The sequence below is a fragment of the Mastomys coucha genome, unplaced genomic scaffold (assembly GCF_008632895.1).
Source record: "Mastomys coucha isolate ucsf_1 unplaced genomic scaffold, UCSF_Mcou_1 pScaffold1, whole genome shotgun sequence".
Taxonomy (NCBI): domain Eukaryota; kingdom Metazoa; phylum Chordata; class Mammalia; order Rodentia; family Muridae; genus Mastomys; species Mastomys coucha.
Genome location: NW_022196891.1, coordinates 31,332,438 through 31,342,046, shown reverse-complemented (window position 1 = coordinate 31,342,046; position 9,609 = coordinate 31,332,438). Strand labels below are relative to the sequence as shown.

General features: G+C 53.3%; 1 protein-coding gene and 1 long non-coding RNA gene across 3 annotated transcripts in view; one reads left to right on the top strand and one right to left on the bottom strand.

Moving 5' to 3' along the window:
• Syt2 (synaptotagmin 2) overlaps nucleotides 1–9,609 on the bottom strand; it is a 111,549-nt gene that overhangs the window by 37,890 nt on the left and 64,050 nt on the right. Inside the window, exon 1 of one of the 2 annotated variants that reach the window (XM_031383534.1) lies at nucleotides 8,881–9,378. The exons of the other annotated variant lie outside the window; for it this stretch is intronic. The gene's annotated coding sequence lies outside the window, so the exon portion shown is untranslated. Of the gene's footprint in view, nucleotides 1–8,880; nucleotides 9,379–9,609 lie in introns of those variants that run through there. 2 annotated transcript variants of the gene reach the window in all.
• On the top strand, nucleotides 6,952–7,655 carry LOC116099643. The gene is made up of 2 exons (XR_004122331.1): nucleotides 6,952–7,209; nucleotides 7,310–7,655. It is a non-coding gene; the product is annotated as an uncharacterized LOC116099643 (long non-coding RNA).

The following is a 9,609-nucleotide window of genomic DNA, read 5'->3' as shown; positions in this document are numbered from 1 at the left end:
CCTCCATCCATCCCTCCCTCCCTCCCTCCATCCCTTCCTCCCTCCATCCCTGCCTCCCTTTTCCTGGATGCCATGCCGCATGCTTTATATTTTGAAGAGAACTAAACTGAGGGTCAAATAAATTCCCCCAAACCACACCGTAGTCAGAAAGAGAAACACACAGTGTCTGGTCACCACTCCAGGGCTTAGCGACAGGGCACGGAGCCCCTACAGTAGACCTGGAAGGAGTTGGCAGTGCTTTCCCCCTCTGCCCACACAGAGGCCTGACTAAGAGCCCAGCATCCCAATCTTAGCCCTGTTAACTGAAGGTCTTGCAAATGATGCCTCGGTTTCCTCCCTTGGAAGAATGTAGATAAGGACCGTACCTGCCTTGTGTTGACTAAGGAGCTGGCCCACATGAATACTCAGATTAGGGCCTCAGGGAATAAATTGCCACTGAAGAAGAAATCCTTTTGAACTGGAAGGATAGCTCAGTGGTTAGGAGTGCTTGCTAATCTTGAAGCGGATACACCCTTGGCTTTCAGTATCCACGTCAATCAACTTACGACTACCTTTCATTTCAGCTACAGGAGATCTGTGCCCTTTTCTGATCTTCACAGGTATCACACACACACACATACAAGTGTCTAAACATACACATAGACACAAATGCAATAAAATAAATCCGGCCAGGTGTGGTGACACAAGCCTTTAACTCCAGCACTTGGGAGACAGAGGTGAGCAGATCTCTGTGAATTCAAGGCCAGCCTGGTCTACATATCTCAAAACCATTCATTCAAACCTCTGGGCCAACTGGATGCCTCTCTAGGTAAAGTTCCCGATGCCAAGTCTAACGAGCCAATGTTGACTCCCAGACACCCAGTGTGGAAGAACTGGGTCTTGTGGGTTATCCTTTGACCTTTACATGAGGACTGTGGCATGTGCCACCCCCATAAGGAAATAAAGAAGTATAAATAAAGATTTGTTTTTACAAATAAATAATTTAATACAGTGATCCCAACACCAGGTACTTAGCCGCGAGGGATGAAATATGGCGCTGACAGCTGTGTCCCCAGTGCCTGCAGCAAAGCGGTGTCCAGGAGCCTGGGGACAGCCAACCAAATGCCTGTCAGCTGATGAATACACAAACACAGTGCACGTCCACATCCAGAAGCCAGCCACAAGAGACAAAGGGAGCCCTGGCCCTGCCCAGGGTAGGGGCCCCTCAGAGAGCTGTCATACAGTGAGGGACCCAGCTTAGGGAAAGATCCAAGAGAGGCAAAGTTATAGAGACAGAAAGCCAGCTATCAGCTGGTTAGGGGTAGAGGAATAGAAAGTAGGGGAATTGCAACATACTTGGGGTTTCTGGGGCAGGCAATGAAAATGTTCTAAAATTGAGAATGGTGATGGTGACATCACTGAGGTGTGCGGCAACGTAAAATGTGTACGTTGTTTGGCATGTGAGCAACGGCTCAATTGAGCTGTGTTTTTAAAGGAGGTGGGTACTTCGAAACTCCTGTAAGTAGTGCCGATAGCATTCTAGAAACAAGGCTCAGAAGGTTGGGCTGGGGCTCAGGTAGACTGTTAGCCTAGCATGCACAAGACATGGCGGGGTGCTCTCCCTGGCACCATGTAAAACTATACACAATAGAGCATACCCTAATCTCAGCACTCCAGAGGTGGAAACAGGAGGACAGATTCAAGGTTACAGATACTTAGCTACCGGATGAGTTCAAAGCCAGGGGAACTTTTGAGAGGGAGGAAGGGAGGGAGGGAGGGAAGGAGGGAAGGAAGGAAAGAAGGAAGGAAGGAAGGAAGGAAGGAAGGAAGGAAGGAAGGAAAGAAGGAAGGGAGAAATTAAGAGAAAACAGGACAGAAATGAGACTCAGAAATGAGAAGCAACTTGCCCAAAGCCACATGTCCAACGCTAGTAGGTTCAGGACCTGATTTTTGTCTTTTTTTTTTTTTTTTAAGTTTATAATATTATTTATTTGTGTGGGCATGTTCCTATATGGGGGGTACACAAACCACAGTGCATGTGTGGAGGTCGGGAGATAACATGCAGGAGTTGGTTCTCTCCCTCCACCACGTGTTCCAGGGATTGAACTCAGGTCATCGGGCATGGTAGCACCCACCCTTACCTTCTCCGCTAAAACTTCAAGTCTAGGGCTCTTCTCTGAAGCTTCCCTATGGCCTACATCAACCCAGATCCACGGGAGACCACGTCTGCCCTTGAATGTTCTAGAAGAGTGGGGAGAGCCCCTACCACCCACACCAAGGATAACACAAGCAAAGTTCTACCTGCTATCTAGTCTAAACACACCCAATTCACACAAGGGTGATATATATATATGGGGAGAGTAAAGGTCAGGACCAAGGTCACAGGGGACAAACACCAAAGGAGGACCCCACAGTACCAGCCAATGTTGAAGCCTTATCTAGTGAAGTTTGAGGAATGGGGCAGATGGCTCCAAGCCATGAGCTCATAGTTGACTTTAGAAGTGACCTTGCTTGGCCAAGCAACCTCATATTTTGGGCTCTTAGTAAGATGATATTTGGGGAGACACTTGGGGGCCAATCCCTAGGCAGACCTTTACAAGATCCTGAGCAGCACCGAAACAATATGCTCCCCTCTTCTAGTCTGCCAGTCACCCCACATGACCAGGTGGAGGCTTAAGGGACAGTGGGCATCTCCCAGTTGCTGGCTTTGAGTGTGCACAGCCTGGTCAGCCCACAGTCTCTAGCATGTATGAGAAGCCTGTGGCCTGCCAATTACATACTGCCAGTAAGTAGATCCTGTTGGCTACTTGTTCCACCTCAGGAAGAAGGAACTGAAAGGACAGGGGGTTCAGTCTCTAAACAAGAAAGATGCTGGATGAGGTACGGAAGCAAGATTCTGATTCTGGGCCACCTACTTTGAGCTGGTTGGCAGGAGGGGAAGGCCCCTGCCTCTGCTATCCCAGGAAGGCTCCACCTCAGGTTGTCTAGAGTTCTCAGCCAGGGCGTTCAGGCTTGAAGGAAGACCCCTCTGCTCTGCCCTCTGCTTGGCCATGATTGCCACGGCAACATAGCAGTCCCCTGCCTCGGCACTTGAGAGTACAAAACCACCCGGCCGTTTCCCTATCTAGATAAACAAAGACCAGAAAAGAAACAACCAAATTCAGCCAAAGCCACCCAGAAGCCAAGCAGCCTCACTGGGAGAGCAGCCCGCTTGGTCTGGTGCCAGCGACTCAGCCAGGATACCTGCTTGTGTCCAGAGAGGAGGCAGGAAGAAGTCACCCTGTGGACCTGCCAGGCCTGCTGGCTCTGCCAGGCCGTCACGCACTACAGGACACTGGGGGAGAAGTGGGAAGACTGGCCTCCTTCAATTGCACTTTACAAGAAGGCACGGCTGAGATTCAAAGGCATCATAAAGGCAAGGATATAAAAGAGGCTTGTCCACAGTCACTCGCGGGGCAGCCATACCTTCCTGTCAAATTCACTCATGCCCTGCCTCGGCCACTCTCAGCTCTAAACTTTTTTCTCTTCAACCCGCTCCCTTCTCTTTCACGGAACAGCCTATAGCGACCATGGAAGCATTTTACTGCATCATCTTCACAGTCTCTAATGAGCCTCCAGGATTTAGGTAGATATTAATAAATTAAATCCCCGCATCAACCCTACGGGCTTCGAACTGCTTTAGTTCCATTTCTAGACATAAGGAAAGCTAGTCAAAGTGTTTCTCCATCCCCCTACCCCATGACAAAACACCGGAGACTCTGAGCTTTGCACACAGAACCTCCTCCCAAGTACTTGGGGCCTTAGCTTAACCTGGAGAGCGCTTGGACCACTGGGTCCAGCCATGTCCAAGATGGCGAGAGATCCTGTGGGTTCCCAGAATCACAAGGGCCAGAAAGGAAGTGTGCTAAGAGTCTTGTGCTAGAGGGAAGGCCAGAGCCAGGCTATAATCTGTCTCTGGCAGCTGAGCACCCTCAAGTCCAAGTGGGAGAAAGGGTTGGAGCTGGCAGCCTCAACCACACAGCAACTCCTGTTGATGTTCCTGATCTTTCCTGCCTGGAGCTGGTGACCCTGGCCAGCTTTATCCTTGGGTGTTATCCCATCCAGGGTCACGTAACAATGCTGACTGGTCCTAAAAAAAAAAAAAAAGTAAGCAAGCTCCACACATCGCCTCCCATCTGGCAGACTCACTACTCACTGATGATTACCACAGCCGGAGCTCTTCCTTCTACCTCACACAAGCTCATCCTGCTGGAGTCTAACCCTGCTACCACCCAGAACAGGCATCTGCCACCACATGCACCCTTTGTTAAGTTGCTAGGTCAAGAGTCTGGGAGCCACACAAATCAAAAGAAGCCATTCAAACAGTTGGCAGGTGTCACTTTGTTAGAGAGAGACAGCCTGGCCCTGTCCTCCTGCAGCCCCTCTGCTACTTCAGGACGGAGAAAACGGGAGTGGGATTTTGAGTTGAAAAAAATTGCTGGAGGCACGACCAAGGCAAAAAAAAGAAGCCATTCTCCTTCTGACCGGCCAAGGACTCTGCACATCTGTCCCTGGGCTCAGGGATCCAGGTACAGAAGCCTGCCTGTCTATGCCTCTGCAGTATCTTCTGCAGGCAGCTCAATGGGCCATCTGCTGCCAGACCTCTGACAAAAAGCCTCAAATCCCATCTCTCTAGAGGGCTGGAAGCTGGGGAGGCAGCAGCTTGTAATAGAAGGGATGTATTAGGGGAAAGAGTGTTGCAGGGAGGACACGTGGGCATGCGGGCCAGACCAGATCAGCTCAGGATGCACTCGGACACATAAAGGGTTACTCGTGATGGGGAGCCTGAAGGATGCAAGCATTCAGTCCCCAACTCCACCCTCCCTGGCCCAGCCCAGGTCCTGCTGTCCTTTGCTGCTGGGCAAATATTGACTTTCTTTCACTCAGCTGGCCACGGGCTGTTGTCTCCTTCCTCTGGGAGGCAGGGCAGGCCGTCAACCATTGGCCCTGGGGAGCAGCCATCATGCCACAGAGGTCAAGAAAGCACAGCGGGTCTTAGAGTCAGATATCTGTCCTTTAGCCTTTGTTTTCTCCCCCTGCCCCATTTCCAAGCCCACGTGGATTTATTCTCATGTTCAGGCTGCCCTGTGGCCGCCATTCAGCATGTTTGGGTTGTGAGGAATGGAATGGGGTGGCTGTCCTGCCTACGGAGCTCTGGCCTCACGCTGAGGAACTTGGTGCTTGCTCTGTATTTTTCTAAGGGCTCAGCATTCTCATCAGCAAAACACGGTGTGGTGAGACTCAAGAGAACTCAGTGTCTAGATGAGGAGGTCCCTTCTCAGGACCCATGTCCTTTTGGCCATCAAAGCACTGTACCTTGTGCTCTGACCCTAGAAGAGATGGGAAATAGCTGTCTTGTGCTTAAAAAAGAAGATGAAAAGAGCCTTGGATTGAGGGCCCCAAAATGCTGACTCAGCTCTGTCATCCTCCTAACACTCTGTGTGACGCCAGGCAAGGCACTCTCCCTGATCTGTCACCCTATAATCAGAATTAAAGGAACGAACAGAGATGGCCCCAAGGCCCATCTAGATGCCTTGTTCCAAGGTCCCCTTACCCAGTGACCCCCCAGCAGACATCAGTGTCCTGGCCCTGTCATCCTTTCCTCACAGGGAACCTTGAACAGGAAGGTGCTGCACCTGTTTCTCTGCCTCCAGCGCCCTCAATGACATCCTCATTCAAAGGCCGCCCCATGGCTGAGTTTCCTGCCGCATGCCCTGTGACCAGGGCCAGCACACGCCAGGATCCAGAGCAGAAGGACACAGGATGCCTGTGCATGTGGTGGCTGCAAGCCAGTGAACTCTGATCTCCCTCTGTATGACAGAGAAGCCCAGGCAGCATCCAGGATCGCACTAGGAACATCTCAGACTCCAAGAGTTTTGCATAAATTATCCCCATGATCTTCCCAAGACACCTAAAGGGTAAGGAACATGACACCCATTGCACAGACGAGACAAATGAGGCTCAGGGACATAAAAGAACTGGCCTAAATTCGCAAGAGTTCCTAAGAAATGCACCTAAGACAGAAACCTCTGCTCTTAGCCCTCAGGGCTCGCTGGGCATCGTCATCACCTCTCCAAGTCAGGCTGAGTCACAAGATGGATATCCAAGGGACAGTGAACATTAGATGCCTGAATGATCCTAGCAAACTTCCCAGCACCAATTCTTCTAGGCCGGCCTTCCACTTCACATAAGGAACGCTGGGAGCCAGAGAGGATGTTAATCTATCGAAGCTCACACAGCAAGTCTGGGTAAACCCTGGCCCTGCGGCCCTCTCCCCATCACACCGCACACATGGTCTGGTGCAGACCCAGGATCCTGGGAGCCCCTCCCCGAAGCTCAGATGGTCTTTTTTTGGTCTGCTGCTGGATATACATACTCCAGAGACATCCAGCCTCATCCACCCCTAATCAGTTGGCTCATTCCTGAAGGGTTCAGGGAGTGAGGTAAAAGGCCATTTTGTCACGACCACAGAAAGGACCAGAAAGTGACATCAGGTGAGGAAGGCAGAACTGAGGGAAAGTGGGTATGACAGTCTAAGAAAGCCATCAGTGTCTCCTCCCCATGAAGTTCCTACTGCACAGTGCCCAGTGGCCAGAAGGACAGGGACAGAGACAGTGGCTACTCCCACACCGGGCTGAAGCTTTGAGCTCCTTGAGGTTGATCCTACTGTGAGCTTCCCCCCACCCCCACCCCACCCCGCCATCCCCTTGGCCACTGCTTCCAGCAGCCCCACTACCAATCTGCCAAGGGCTTTGAGTGATACTATGAATAATGGCCAAGGCTCTTCCAGCTCTTGTGGGATCCACGCTGTGTTAAGCACTTCACACGTTTCTTCTTTAATCTCCACGGGAACACTAGAATACTGCCGCCTTTATCACTGTGTTTTGACAATGAAGTCACTGAAGCTCAAAGATATAAAGGCGCTCACTCAAGGTCACTGGATGGTAACCAGCAGAATGGGGGCTCCCTGGGCTGTGTAGAGCCTGGGAAAGGGCACTGGTTCTCATACCATGTCTCAGGGCATCTCTAGGGATAGAAGCAGGGAGGGGCCGTGCACTGGGAGTTCCAGAAGCCAACTGCACCCATCGAGCACCCTCCTGGTACTCAGCAAGCCCCAACCCTGACCTCCAGCCATCTTCAGAGATGAATGGGTGCTGGGGCAGTCTCCGGCTGGACTTCCTTCACATACAGGTGAGGAAGGCAAGAAAGGGTGTTTCCCAAGGTCACATAAGATCGTACAAATGGGAAGCTAAGCCTGGACACCCAGCCTAACTTTCCCATCTTTGCCCAGGAGTCTTCCTACAGCACCTGAGACCCAGTGCCAGGCTAGCTGAAGTCCCAACAGGTTCTCCCCAAGGAAGACCTCTGTGAGAAGCCATGCAGGCAGTCCCGGCTGCACAGTGGGCGGCTACATAGCTCACACTGGAGACCTTTCTACAGAGGAAGGATTCTCGAGGTAGCGGGACAGCAGAGAAGACAACATGACCTTGGGAGGCCTCTGACTCTCCTGCCTACCCCAGGGACCCCCTTCCCCAGTTAACGCTATGCCCTGTGCAGAGGGGAAGCAGTTCTGGGCTGGCACTGGCCTGTCAGGGCTGGAGACTCTGTAAGAAGCAGTGATAAAGGTCTATACTGTAGGCCTCAGTCCACAGTTCTTTGGAAGGCTAAAGAACTACATGCCCAGGGGCTAGCCTTCTGTACCCTGTTTCCTTTTCCCCTTCAGTTGTGACTGGAGGTGTCAGGATGGGGAAGGCTCAGATCCTCAATGTCCCAAACCCCCATTTCCAGATCTAGAGACTAAGGCCTAGATTAGTGAATGAGTTAGTTACTCAAGGTCAGCAAACAGGTCGGGATGCCTTCTGACTCCCCCTTCAGTTCTAGGTTTAGAGTTTCACCCTGTTACCCTCTCAGGTGAGCACAGGGCTCCCTGCAGAAGCCAAGAATCAAAGGCCTTGAATTCCCAGGCACAGAAAGCTTGGCAAACTCACTTACTCATGGACTCGATCACCGGATCGCCTTCCTCCTCCCCTTCCCCGTCTCCCCAGCATCCCTCCAGTGTGGTGCACCACTCCCCTCCATCAGACCGAAACTCCCAGGGTACACCACTTGTCCAAGGTCACACAGCAAATCCAGCAGAGTGCCACTGCCCACTCTCCCATCCACGGCTGCTTGCCAGGACCCTTGAGAACCCCCATTCCTCCAAATGCACAAAGCCATGGCACTGGTTGGAGGATGAAAAAGTTCTCGGGAGAGAACGGGCCACAAAACATGTCCGCAGATTCTGGTCTGGAGTGACCAGGCCGAGGGGTGTAAAACACATTGAGTCCCACTTGTCCTGCCAGCACCCCCACTGCGCTCTACTCTGCGCCAGGGGGCTCCAAAGATCCGAGCACGTGGGATCCACCAACTCATTCTCACTGCGGCGGGGGCAAACAGGGTCCCCCACTACGGGTACACGCTTCTCACCACACGCCCACTCCATCCGCCCTCCAGGGCACCTCTCAGGATAAGCAGTGAGTGCCCTCGCTCCCTAGCTAGCTCCCTGTCCCAGCACGGATGCGTTATCCTGCACACAGCACTAGAACAGATCTAGGTGGAGGGGTTCCTGGGATATTCAGGACATCTCCCTCGGGACAAAGAAGTGGATTTCAGGAGCCGGATCTCATCAAGGGCTGATCTGCACTTAAGTTTATGCCTCAGCAAGTGCCAAACCCTGAAAGTCACGGTCTCATTGGGTGATCCAGCCTCCCAGGGGTCCAAAACCAGGCCCTGGGAAGCTGCTGGTGTCCTGGGTGTGGCCTCACTTGGGACTGCGGGACAGGGGATGCCCTCGCAGGGCTCCCTGCCTGGGCTCCCTCTTACCCGGGGACGTTCCGGGAGCCGATCGGCGTGGGCTGGTGTGGAAGGCAGCGAGAGTCTGCCGCCCCGAAGTCCAGGTCCCCTCTTCCCACTCCCGCGCCGGCCAGCGCTGCGGCTCTCCTCCCGCTCCCTCGCTCGCGCGCTCTGCAGTAGTAACAACCTGATCCGCTTCCCCCGCCCGCCAATTGAGATGCGCCTCACATCCGCCTGCACACGCGCGTGCGGCCCCTCGGAGGCGATCCCCGATCCAGATCCTGGATCTCGGGGAGCAGGGACCTGTCCTGGCAGCCCCCACACCCCGTTCTTCAGCCAGGACAGTCCGCGGAGGGTGGCTGAGAAGGGGCCGCCCCGGGAAGATGCTGCCTGGAATCACCGGGCAGAGGGGTCTAGCCGCATGCGGTCATTTCAGAAGTTGCAGGCTGGGCGGCTCAGACCCCGGAACCGCGTGGGGCTCCCCCCGGCTCTGCGGAGAATCCCCACCACTCGCGCAGTGCCCTCCTACACTTCCCACCCGCCCCGCTACTGCAAGCTTTTCCCGGAGCTTCTCGGCGCTCAAGAGTGGCTGGGGGAGGGGAAGGAGAGAGGGGGACCTCCGCCTGACAGAACCGCAGGGGAGAGGAGAGAGGGGTGGCGTGCTTCGCTTCAGGGATACAGATTAAAGGCTTTCCTGAGTCAAGACAGAGAAAAAACGGGAGGGGGAACCAAAGGGGGACACCGAAGGGAGGGGAGGAG